This window comes from Gobio gobio, assembly GCF_949357685.1.
Source record: "Gobio gobio genome assembly, chromosome: 9".
Lineage (NCBI taxonomy): Eukaryota > Metazoa > Chordata > Actinopteri > Cypriniformes > Gobionidae > Gobio > Gobio gobio.
Genome location: NC_137115.1, coordinates 48,991,414 through 49,004,108, shown reverse-complemented (window position 1 = coordinate 49,004,108; position 12,695 = coordinate 48,991,414). Strand labels below are relative to the sequence as shown.

Here is a 12,695-nt window from a genome sequence, read left to right as displayed (position 1 = left end):
AAACTGAAATTGTGATATGGCTGGTCCATGGTATAATCTTTTTCAGATAAATGAATGGAATGGGAGCAGAAAGACTAAAAAAAGTTGCTTTACAAGTCAATCAGAATGTTTTTTCCTGTCTAATTGAGCGATCCTCAACAAACTGCATATTTGTGAATATTTCTCAGACTTGTCTCTGGTCACTTGTTTTATAAAACGGTCACAGACACACTTGATGTTTCTTTTCAATTTGAAACAAGACGACTCTCCGAATCAAATGTCAGGGTGAGTGGAAGTCATCAAGTGGTCATAATAGTCTTCCGGTGATTAGACCCTCAAGCAAACTTGGCACAACACAAGCTAAACTGCAAGTGAAAGGCAAGAATGACTATAAATACAAATGCATTCATTTATCTGAGGATGCAACGCTATATCCAGCTAAGCAGTGCACGTCAAATGTGTCAGGCACCAAGACTATTTACTCGTCTTTAAAATTGCTTTATATTGTACATTTTGGCACTGCAAAATGAATTGCCTTGAAATGTTGATTTGTTCAATAGCTGTGTAAAGTTGGCGTCTATTTAAAAAATGTTCAGATGAGCCGTGTTTGAACACAAGCAACAGTTTGAAAAGCATTTTAAAGGGCTCTCTCATTGGGACAAGGACATTCCCATTCACATCACACAGAATGATGAAATTTACAGAAAGCAAAAATACAAATTTCAGCTTCTGACATTTAATGCAGGTCCCCTGGTTACAATGAATCACTAGATAATCAGTTAGAATCCCACACACTGACTCAGGGTCAGCATGTAATTTGCTGCCATATAGACCAGCCAAAATCATTTCACATGACAGTAATGAGCCATAATACATCAGCATTTAATATTATAGCATAGTAGCTTAATTTTTGTGTTCGACTAACATGATCAATTTTCCGCCACAGTGAAAGCTTCTTAGTTAAACTTATACTCACGTTTCTCAGAAGCACATAACAGTAAACCAGCCTAATTAAAATTTAACTAAAGCAAGACTACATTTCGCACCCAGCCAAACAGGCAGACATCTCCTTTAGAAAACACGTCAGTACAGCTTGTTTACCAGTAAGCTAAAACCGTAGCCCATTACTTCAGTAAGAGCATTTTCACAATGGCAAACATGACCTGGTCTCCACTTACAATCAATAAGCGTCCCTCTGATGCCATATACAGTGTTGCAGAATAGCAGCAGGCTTTTGTTTACCTGTCTCGTCACTGGTTAGGCTTCAGCGCTCTGCCTCTGTTGCAGGCTTCAGTGTGTCTAGTTGTCTCGTATGGTTGGGACTGGGAGGGTAAAATGCCAGCGGTGTAGTGGTGTCTTGTGTCAGTGTCATGGTCGTGGCGCTGAGAGACGACCCCTGAAGAGAGCTGCTAGAGCTCACAAAACTGTGAAGTAATGACCCTTCTGCTTGTGTTATAGTCAAACACTCGTTCTCGGAAAATACACTAAAAGATACAGTAAAACTTGGAATAAATTGAACCATTCATTAGGGCTTGACATTACACCTCCTGCAGGATGTGTAATGTCAAGTAGGGATCTTTATCCGTACGGACCAGACGGACCAGGCACCATGGTTCGATACGAACGTGATTCTTGGATTAATTGCAAAGTTTAACCATATACAGCGAAAGTTTATCATTTGCATGTGTAGGTCGTGTCAGTTTTAAATGTTAAACATTTTGAGTGCAAGAAGACGCAAAAGAGAACTAATTTCTGAACTTGCGCGCTGTTTTCTGTGCAGACACACAGCACACAAACACCAAATTCCCTTCCCTTTTGTTTGTGCTTGAATGCCCGTCTTGGCGAGTATCCTCATAAACATAGTCGCTTATATGGCTTAGGTGAACGTAAACAATTGAGACAAAAAAAACGGATGCGTATTATCATATTGAATCCGTGCATTCGGTCTTAAAGTGACAGCAGCCTTATATTCCTGCTGCTGTCTGTCATGAATGTTAATCAAACAACAAAAGACAAAGAGAAATTAACTTTTGTAGATTTAACTAATATTGATTATTTAATTAAAAAAAACGGTATGCAGAGTTATTTTATACTTGATTATTCCATTTCTGTACCCCTGAATACTGAATACTAGGGATGCTCATTTCGGTTAATTTTCCCGGCCGACAACCGCCGCACATTATCCGATTATTAAGCGTTAACTGATAAGATTATAATATTGAATTGGCATTAAATAAATATACAATTGATGAGTGTGTGTGACCCGTTAAAAAGACACTTTTTTTCACACGGTTTATTTTACCGTGCAAACCGCAGCATACAGAACAGATCAACAGAACCTGGATTCACTCATTATCAAATGTTCACGCACCTGCAGCGTTTCTGACAACACAGAAAAACAGTATAAAAAATAAATAAAAAGCATAAAATAAATAGGCCTACACTAAATATTTTTTAGATAATACTGATTTGATGCGCTCGCCGTTGTGCTATTCTTTGAAACGACAGAGGGCGACTCTGAGTAATTGTTCTATAAACCCTCAGGAAACAGCGGCGAGAAGAACTTACGTGACAATGTTTACTTGTAGTAAACTTTACCAAAACCACACTACGAAAAGCCTTAAACAAGGCTTCAGATGGCACTGATGCCCCTGGAATACAGAGATAACGCCTTGCAAGAGCGGCCAGCCTTGGGAAGCGCCTTTCATTTGCTTTCCACCAGTCAGGAGCTTGTACTACTGCTGTATTTTCTATTGTATGGTTCTATTCAAAACCCCCAATCATTCTAGAATGATTCATTCTTTCCAAAAAGAGCTATTCAAGTCATCTGGTTAATTTATATCGCAGAAAATATATAAATCGCAGAAAAAATTTTTTTGCAATGAAAGTTTTTTTGAATATTGTACAGCCCGAACATTCATAGTATCATACATTTAGATCATGATAACCATGGGTAAAACTATGCACGCATATAGCACATCACAACCATGGTAAAATGTAACTATATGGTTTCTATAGTAATTATGTAGTAATCTGTAGTAATTATGAAAAAAGTTGCCTAAAATTTTTTTTATAAATACAAATGCACAAATACTATATTGTAATAGCAAATAATTATGTAGGAGTAATATGCCATTACTCCGTTATGAATATACCACATTTCTTCCATAATACCATGGGGTTCAGGGATGGACTGGCCATTTCCCGGTGGGCCACTGGACAATGTGGGCCAGCCAGTTAAGCCCCGTTTCCACTGAAATTACCCGGAACAATTTGCATCAGGAACTTTTTTTACAGGAACGTCTTTTCCCCCAGACCTGCTACTGTCTGCGTTTCCACTGCGGTCTAAAGTACCGTGAAGATTAGGCAAATTAGTCCAGAGACAAGCCTTTTTTGTTTGGTAAAGCCACAGATTCCTCCTAATCTAACCATTTATCATCATAATTTCCTCCATGTCACTTTGAAATACAGCATTCTGTGCAGAATTTAAATAGGTCCGATATGTTTTGTTGTCGCTCTCGTGTCTCTAGTCTAACTTTAGACCAGAGCCGTTGGGGTGTGTGTGTGTGTGTGTGTGTGTGTGTGTGCTGTGGCGGTGCGCGTGAAACCAGACTTCATTCGCCTCAACTGAAAGCATTACATGTCTGAATCGTTTCCTATCGCATGTATAGTGCGCTATGTGCCCTTCACCATGTAGAAATTGGTAAATGTGTGAACAACTGACCAATTTCAGACGCAGCCTCAGCGTTTATTCATAACGTAGGGGGCGGGACGGGGACGCTTCAGAACCTAGAGAGCATTTGATTGGACAGAAGATGTGATGAGAAGATGAAGTCACCTATGATGTCATCAACATCTGTGATTCATTTTAACGGAAGTGAGAGACTATAAGTTTTGAATCGCCTAAATGCGAATTTTGTCATTGTTTTGGAACACACCAGCTCCTAACCTCAAGGCTAACATAGTCATACTAAAAAAATTCAATTTTGATTTCAGGGGGCCTTTAAATAAATAGAGCCATTTCGTTCCACTTTTTCCGCATAAACATTATATCAAACATTTCTTATAATTTTATTAAGGAAAAATATATTGCGATAATTATCGTTATAGTTTTATCGCCCAGCCCTACCCCCATTTAATGGTTTGACTGAGCTATCCAGTATTCGAAAAGGGAAAATAAAATGACAAAAATGCCCATCCCCACCCCGTCCCAGCCCCAGGTCACTGCAGTCATCCATTTAATGAATTGCAAATTTAGCAGTATGATGAATTATCTCTCGCTCTGGCTCTCACTCTCTCTTACTTGGAAGTTGGAACTGCTGAATGCATTCGGGCAAATATGATCTCAGCACTGAACTCTACACACAACACCACTTAAAGTGTACAAAACAAAGTCTACAAAAAGCTGTTGATGGATAGACACCAATAAAAGCAGCGAAAGGTACCAGTAAATGGACTAGGGAAGTTTCAGTTTTGTTTCATTGGTATACAAAAGATATTAACACTGTCCATAAGACACTATGTAATAGAATGCTGGGATGCAGCCAAACTTTGCCTCTTGAGATCTGCCAGCAGTGTAATGAGAATAGAGCATGGCCCCTAATGAAAATGTAGCTGGGCCCCGATTGTATCTAAAAATAAGTAGCTGCTGGAGTGGATAAATTAAAGTATGCCAAGTTATGCCATCTCTCTTGTAATAGGAGCTGGGAGTGCCATCAATCCTAGTATGGGCTTTCACAGTACCAGCAACATGATTTGTGCACTTTGTTTTTTATAGGAAAATATATGCTAAGAAATGCAATACTATACATTGTCTTTATGTCAAAACTGTTCATATAACCAAAATCTATTTAGTGCCAGCTGTTGCATAGTTAAGCTATATCAACTGTTTTGTCCCTCAAGAGCAAATTCCCACCAACAGATTACTTATTAAATCTGTCAATGGAAAGGTAATGAAAATTCTGCTGTCAACATTGTGTATGCATTAATGGCCGAGAAGGAAGATGCTCTAAGAAATGGGACGCCGCATATAGCATCAAAATGCTACAACTCTCTCAGACACAGACAGGCTTCTACTCAGGGAAAGGACACAGAAGAGCTATTTAAGTGAAACTCAAGCCTATGACCTTGAGTCTAGGGCTGGGAGATATAGCTAAAAATTTATATCTTGAATTTTGTACAATATGCAATATATATCTAAATATTTTTGCATTTCAAAGTCAACACTTTTTTACAACATTTTTACTAAATGAACACAAAAGTAGCATTTAAAATCGTATTTAAAAAAGCAATCTTCCTACAAAAATGTAAGGTTGCAACAACAAAGTAAGAAAAACACATTACATAGAAAATGTGGCAGGTCCCATTTTGTCCCATCTATTGCTATGGTTATCAATGTCAATTATTGCATTTTCAGATTAAATCTTAACTCTTTCCCCGCAAGCGTTTTAAAAAAAAAGTTGCCAGCCACTGCCAGGGTTTTTGATCATTTTCACAAAAATGTAATGGCCCATAGAATATTTTGTTGTATTAATATCTGAGCATGAAATATGTCAAAAGAAATATGCTTTTAACAACAACAAAAAAAAAAACTGTTTTATTCTAACTTTAATTCCTTTTATTATAAATTATTCCTTTTCATCAACATAAAAAAAAGCAACATTGTGAACAAAAAGCTGAGAAATTCATGTTTTTGTCAAAGACTACATCCAGATCAGATTCAGAGCGATGATCAAACACAGCTGGAGTAGATTGAGTCCATCAACACCCCTAATGCTTGCACAGTCCTATAGCTCGCCCTGGGTCGACATTTCATTCAGTTACATTAGATAGTTTTGATTTATATGATGTTTAATGTTGATGATCACGTTATTTTACATATGCATTTGCTTACATACGATCGCTCGTTTTTTGCGTCTTCCTCACCTGTGTTTTGATCTGGAGATTCTGTACTCATTCAGAAAATGCATAATAGCGCCCCCTAGCATATAACAGTGAAAACACGGAAACAAGGAAATTTCCGGGGATCCCAGGGAAGCGTTTTCTCACAAATAACGGAAAATTCCGTGTTTGGTGGGGAAAGAGCTAAATATGTTTGTCAATCTAGAAACTTTGCAATGTGTGGTTGCAAAAACTCTTGCAAAAACGTCCATTATAATCAATTTAAGCTGTCTACATTGCGCAATTAATCTCTTATTTACATTGCGTTTACACTTTGTTAGTTATAATGAAAGGGTTTGCGATCATGTAGAACAGATTTTCACACTACTAATTGCCATTGCTATTTACATGCTTAACATTGGCTACAATGCTCAACACTGTTGTAAATAGAAACCTTTGACGGCCTATCACGTCATTCTTGTGAGACGGAATTTTTGGACAATATTTTATGGCAAAAAAATCTTGTGATCGCTTACTGTTTTTTACTAAATGAACAAAAGTAAAAACATTCAATCTATCAACTGTCATTCTCATGATCAGAAAAAGGTACAATATTCAATATATATCTTGATATTTTTGCATTTGCTTTGGAATAATTTAAAAAGCTTATTTTTGCCCCCCTGAAAAATACATGATTTGGATAACAGCTATTGTTACAAGAAATAAAATGATGGCTTACTGTCTTTACAAGCTCAACTTTTAACATTATCCTGATATTTGTGATATTGGGCCCTATTTTAACGATCTAAGTGCATGGTCTGAAGCTCATGGCTCAGGTGCACTTAGGGCGTGTCCGAATCCACTTTTGCTAGTTTAACGACGGGAAAAAATGGTCTGCTCGCCAGGTGCATGGTCCAAAGGGGTTGTACCTAGTCTCTTAATGAGTCATGGGTGTGTTTTGGGCGTAACGTGCAATAAACCAATCAGAGTCTCATCTCCCATTCCCTTTAAAAGCCAGTAGCGCTTGCACCATGGCGGATTCGCTATTTACATGATGGAATTTGTGAGTGGAAAGACTGAGCGCTTCTCCAGAGAGATTCCTTTTATTTTTAATATTTGGCATGTTTGTGTGCTGCGCGTCCCTGTGTGTTTATTAATCAGAGTGTACGCGCATTGTGCACCCGCCTATAGGCGCATATTTCAAATGCGCCCTTTAAATAACAAAAAAAATACTGCACTATTGATTTTAGACCAGGTTTTTGTTGGTCAATGGCGCAGTTGTTTTCAGTTTCCTCAAAATAGCAACGCGCCAACAATGCAACTGAACACACCTCGTTTTCAGACCAGCACGCCCATGGGCGAATAGATGGGCGCGAGTTCATTTGATATTTAAACAACGTGGTGCTGGACGTGAAAAAGATAACTGCGTCGGGCTGAAACGAGCAAAAAACACTTGGGTCTTGCCTGTCATTGCATTGTGCCGGGTGTATGATAGGGCCCAATGTGTTAATATTGCTAATATTAAATGTATTGCCCAGCCATAATTGCCCCCAGGCCTAGACTTATACACTCCTCCTTAAATGTGGCTACATTAAAAATGTAACTGATAGCAGTATTCAGGGTGTGTTGGGTCAAACTTTCTCAAACTTCAAAAAGCTTATCAGACAGACAGTAACCCTGGAGATGACATGGAAAAGCCACTTCAACTATCAGGCCAATGAACTCTCTGAGAGGCATGAGATGGAAAAGCTCCCCATCTATCAAGATAAAGAGCAATCTGTTCAGTATCAAAGATAAGTTCAATAAAAAAGACGTCTTTTGCATCATATCCAGAATATGACTACAATTTGAGTGGCTATATGGTAAAAATGTATATCTTCATTGCTCAACCCAAAATACTCATCTCAGTTAATGTCTGTTTTACATCCTGCCATTTGATAGAAGCATCAATAAGCTGTCACAAACTGAGCTCATTCACGTATAAATATAGATGGCAATTTGACGTAATCCATCATGCAGCTTGGAGATGCAGCTCTGGCAGCATGCAATGAGACTTTGAAGGCTGCTTATCTCCAAAATCGATTGCGACAGTCAGAGAAGCGGGACGCTGAAGAGAGGAAAATGCAAGAGGGATCAAAAAGGTAGGATAAACAACACTGGAATAAGAAGTCACTTTCACATGCTTTTAATACTGTGGTTTCATTTAACAACTGCTGTTTAGATTTAAATAGGTAAGTGCTTAAGAGTCAATGATTGGATCATTGTTGCAGTGATTATTATGTTTCTAGCATGTTATATGTTTGGCAACAGTTCTTCTTACCCTAATCGGTGGAGTGTGTAGCTTTTCATTTCTTAAACAACAATGGAAGACACATCATGGTCATATTCCAGGAGGACAAAGTAGTGAAAAAAATGTATACTGTACTTTTCAAAATGGCCACTACTGTAATGGGTGGAGTCTTAATGTAATGTTGAATGTGTTCAGCATGCTGAGAGAAATCAGGTGGACTACGTTTCATTTCTCTATATCAAAGGGTTCAAAAGTTATGAGTATTTAATTAGTGATTTTCTGAACTGACTGTGGCGCTATAATGTTGGTCCTAGAGACCCCAACATTGGTCAGATTTCTAGTCATTATTACCATCACTACAAGTGTGCCAAATTTCATAATTTTGCTATGTTCCGTTGATAGGGCTGCCATAGACTCCCATCGGGGAGCGCAGCTTAAGTTCAGTCTGCCTGCTTGGGTGCTTCCACTGCACGCTGCTTTGCAACCCACCTCCTCCCCAGCTCCTCCTTAAACTGTGTTTAACTTAATCAATGTCATTCTGTTGTCATTGATGCATGCTCTGTTCTCAATGGGGGATTTACACTGCCCTCCCAGTTTAAAAAATGGGAGGTTGTCCACAGAAGCTGCTGCTGTTCCCTGTCCTGGCTTTTCATGGAGCTCATGAAAAGGATGGGGAATTTAGAACAGAGCCATATCGCCAAATGTAACATTTTGCAAAATATGCCAATTAAAAGTTGACTATAAGTTTAGTCTATGGTGTTTTTGACTTAAGTGGACCTGACTGAATAATAATAAAGTAAACTGACGGATACAATAGGGGTTTGGCCCCTAAAAATAAACATTATTATTATTATTATTATTTCAAAAGACAGAAATATATTACTATTGTAATAGAACTGCACTGTAAAATTTAAAACTGAACATTTCGTAATAAGTGTATTTAATTATTTTACTTAACAGTAGCAAAATTACAATAGCTAAAGACTTTTGAAGACTAAACCCTCGCTTAAATGAAATCACAGCAATAGCAAATCACAAAGACCCAATCAATTCAAAAACAAATCCCATCCAAGATTTCTTCTTGTTTGAGAAGCTATTTTATACGACAAAAGAGAAGAAAAGACTATTGCAACATTTGTTTCATGCCGATATTCAGAATTTATATGCATCGAAAAATCGATATTTATGACAACACTAATGAATATGCATCACCTTTAACTCAGGTTAGTGATATCCTGGTTTCCAATGACCTCTGTTAAAAAAAAATGGAACAAGCAGATCTATAAAAGTCCTCCAGTTAGAATTCACAAGGGCAGAAACAGGATTCTTTCAATTATTTTTCATTTGTAGGATTCCAGCACATTATATTGAATAATAGAGTTTTAAAAAAAGGCTTCTCTGGATGAAATGAGGTTCAAAAGGTCTTTTCAATTAACTTTCTAACCCTGCTGTTATTATGCACACCACTGTCTCTTCCTGTCTGTGATGTCAGATGTAATTCACAAGCCTCCTTCACCTCAGAACACCAGCAGAAGAGAAACATCAGGAAATTCAATAGCTCAGACGTCTGGGGAAATGAGATTAACCAACGAGTCCTCTCACTCATCAACAGAAGGCAAACTGAGCCTTGCGAGGTATTGAGAGAGAAAGCATAAAGGTAATCCTTTGTCAATACTTCCTGTATATTGTGTCTTGAGAGCGATCTTGCTATCTGAGCAGTGACTAAGAAATTGAGTGCAAAATATAGACTGTATAAATAAATTAATCACTTCTTAATTAGTCAAAATATAAATTTTAGTAAATAGTAATGTACACCACATTCAAATTCAAGACATTGTACATAATTTACGATACTTAAAAAAAATATATACATTAATTATAACAGATGTGGGCATTGTGTTAACATGTTAACTAACAAAAAGTGAAAAGAAAATGACACCATTTATACTGTTACAAAGGAGTACATCGGCTATAGGTGCAAAGATAATTGGCTTTGGGTGTAAAAAGACAATACGAGAAACTCTTGTCATATTTCAAGTGCGGGAATATCCCTTTCTCCATCTTTCGCCCTAATCTCCTATCAAATGTCAAGCCATGGGAACGTTAAACTATGACAGAAGAGCGGTTGAGAGTAAACAGAATTACTCTGATGAGACGGTATTCAAATGACATGTTAAGCAACCAAATAAACTGGATTGACCTGTTATGCTGGTTAACAGATTAAAGAGCATGTTAGTTCTTCTCTGGAACAACGTTTCACCTATCGTCAATATTTGTTATTACATCTAAACAAATATTTTATATTTAATAAAATATGTGAATAAACCTATGGAAACAAATTTGTTTAGTGTTACTTATCAGAAGGAAAAACCTCTATAACGAACTCATCTTAATTTGCATAAAATTACAATGTTTGTGTGTGTGCTGGCACTTTGTTTCCAGGATCAGGGTGTCTGCAATTGCAAACCCAATTTATAGTTTAATTCCTAAGCCAAACTCTACCCCAGAATGTCATTCTCTGTGATCCATCATAATTCAAAAATAAAAATTGAAATATCTGTCTTGATAACATATTAGATTACCATTATCAATCACGATACTTTGTGGCATTTCAGAATGAGAAAATAAACAAGACCGGCAGAGTTATGGCCTAGAAATATAGGCACATGGTCTAAAAGGGTTGTTTCCATAGACTGTAAAAAAATATGGACGTAGTGTCCGTGACGTCACCAATAGGTTTCTGAACAGCAGTTTTGAAGCGTAAAGTGCAGCCGTTGCCATCTTGGCAGCGTGTCACCGCAACTCACTCCCGGATAACTGAAAATGGGCAAAGAGGAGCTAACAGGTGGAGTGGGTGGAGCTAACAGACAACAGACAAACGGCTAGTAGTGACAGCAGCGGCAATACACCTGTCACTCAAGTGACCACGCCCTTAATTATGCAGAACTTTAAGGCATAATATAATTTAAATGAATGAGTTCTTAAAAAATTCACCCCCTCACAGTTGTCATGAAGGGCAAAATTAGCCGTATGGACCAAAACCACAATTTGTACCAGGCTGTTAACATGTTTTTTTTCTGCTGTAAAGTTGGGCATTTTAACAGGGAACTCAATGAGATTCTGCTCCCTTCTGGAGCCTGTCTCTAGCGGCCTGTGGATGAATTGCAGTTTAAGTCACTTCTGTATTGGCTTCAAGAGAAACTGGGGGAGGTTGCCGCTTGGTTGTACCTAGTCTCTTAATGAGTCATGGGTGTTTTTTGGGCGTAACGTAACCAGTCTCATCTCCCATTCCCTTTAAAAGCCAGTTGCGCTTGCACCAGGGCGGATTCGCTATTTAAAAGACTGAACGCTTCTCCAGAGAGGAATCCTTTTATTTTTTAACATTTAAAAATGTTTAAACATATTTTAAAATGACTGCTGTGCGTTCCTGTTTGTGTAATAAGCAGAGTGTGTTGTGCACCCGCCTATAGGCTCATATTACTAACGCTCCCTTTAAATAACACAAAAAATACCGCGTTTTCAGTTTCCTCAAAATAGCAACGATCCAACAATGCGCACCTCGAAAACACACCTTGTTTCATGGGCAAACAGATGGACACGAGTGCTTTTGCTATTTAAACAACATGGTCACTGGACGTGAAAATGATAACTTCGTCGGGGCTGAAACAAGCAAAAAACACCTGCGTCGTGCCTGGCGTTGCATTGTGCCGGGTGTATGATAGGGCCCTTAAAGGCGCACTTCAGCGCTGGGAAGATGAATGTGTATTTAAACTGGGTCATTTATGTAATAGAAATGTGGAATTAAATTTAAATTTGGTGCCTTCTAGACTGAGAAAAGACAGAACATTTATTTTTGTCTCATGTGGATGAAAGACAACAACTCCCAGAATGCACTTGCTTCGCTGCCCTACGAGGCCACTCCCTACACCGCCCACAACGTCGTTTTGATCTTCATAATAATACAATCATTTCGTTCAGTTAGAGAATAAACACTACAATTAAAAACTGAACATTTATTTTCAATAAAGTGTGAGTGAGCCGAACGAAAGTCATGTCACAGACGCAGCAGGAGTCAGATTTCATTCATCACGAGAGGGAAGTAAGATCTGAGCAGAGCTGAGGTAAGCGCGACAGTCATTCTCAGCGCGTGTCCAGTCTGGCATGTTTTCTGATTGCATATGGAAAGCTAAACTTTCATAGGAATTCATTGAAAAGTTGAAACACTCACTTTGCTCTGCACCACTCCGGTTATGAATGCCTGAGGCCGAGCCGAGCGCATTTACATTCTGTGTGTGAGATCTCTCCCCTGTGGGCGGGTTGAAAACATGCGGAACAGCTCCATCTACTGACTGTAGTTTTCAGCCTCTGGCCAAACAATTCTCAGATGACGCAAAATGACGATATTTGCATCATCGGAGGATTTTTTCCAGAAATAAAATGCATAATTCTCTCGTCTCAGGGGGATATGAGGGGGGGGGGGGGGGGTACCATAATTCAAATATACTACGGGGTTTCTACTGATACAAAGCTTAATGCTAAATCACTG

General features: G+C 38.3%; 1 protein-coding gene across 14 annotated transcripts in view; it reads right to left on the bottom strand.

Annotated features, from left to right (window-relative positions):
• The window catches only part of plekha7a (pleckstrin homology domain containing, family A member 7a), a 159,947-nt gene that overhangs the window by 88,735 nt on the left and 58,517 nt on the right, over positions 1–12,695 (bottom strand). For 4 of the 14 annotated variants that reach the window (XM_079825008.1, XM_079825013.1, XM_079825009.1 and 1 more), the window contains exon 1: positions 956–1,130. The exons of 5 other annotated variants lie outside the window; for them this stretch is intronic. The gene's annotated coding sequence lies outside the window, so the exon portion shown is untranslated. Of the gene's footprint in view, positions 1–955; positions 1,131–1,157; positions 1,299–12,695 lie in introns of those variants that run through there. 5 more of the 14 variants (XM_079825002.1, XM_079825012.1, XM_079825004.1 and 2 more) reach the window with 2 other exon arrangements.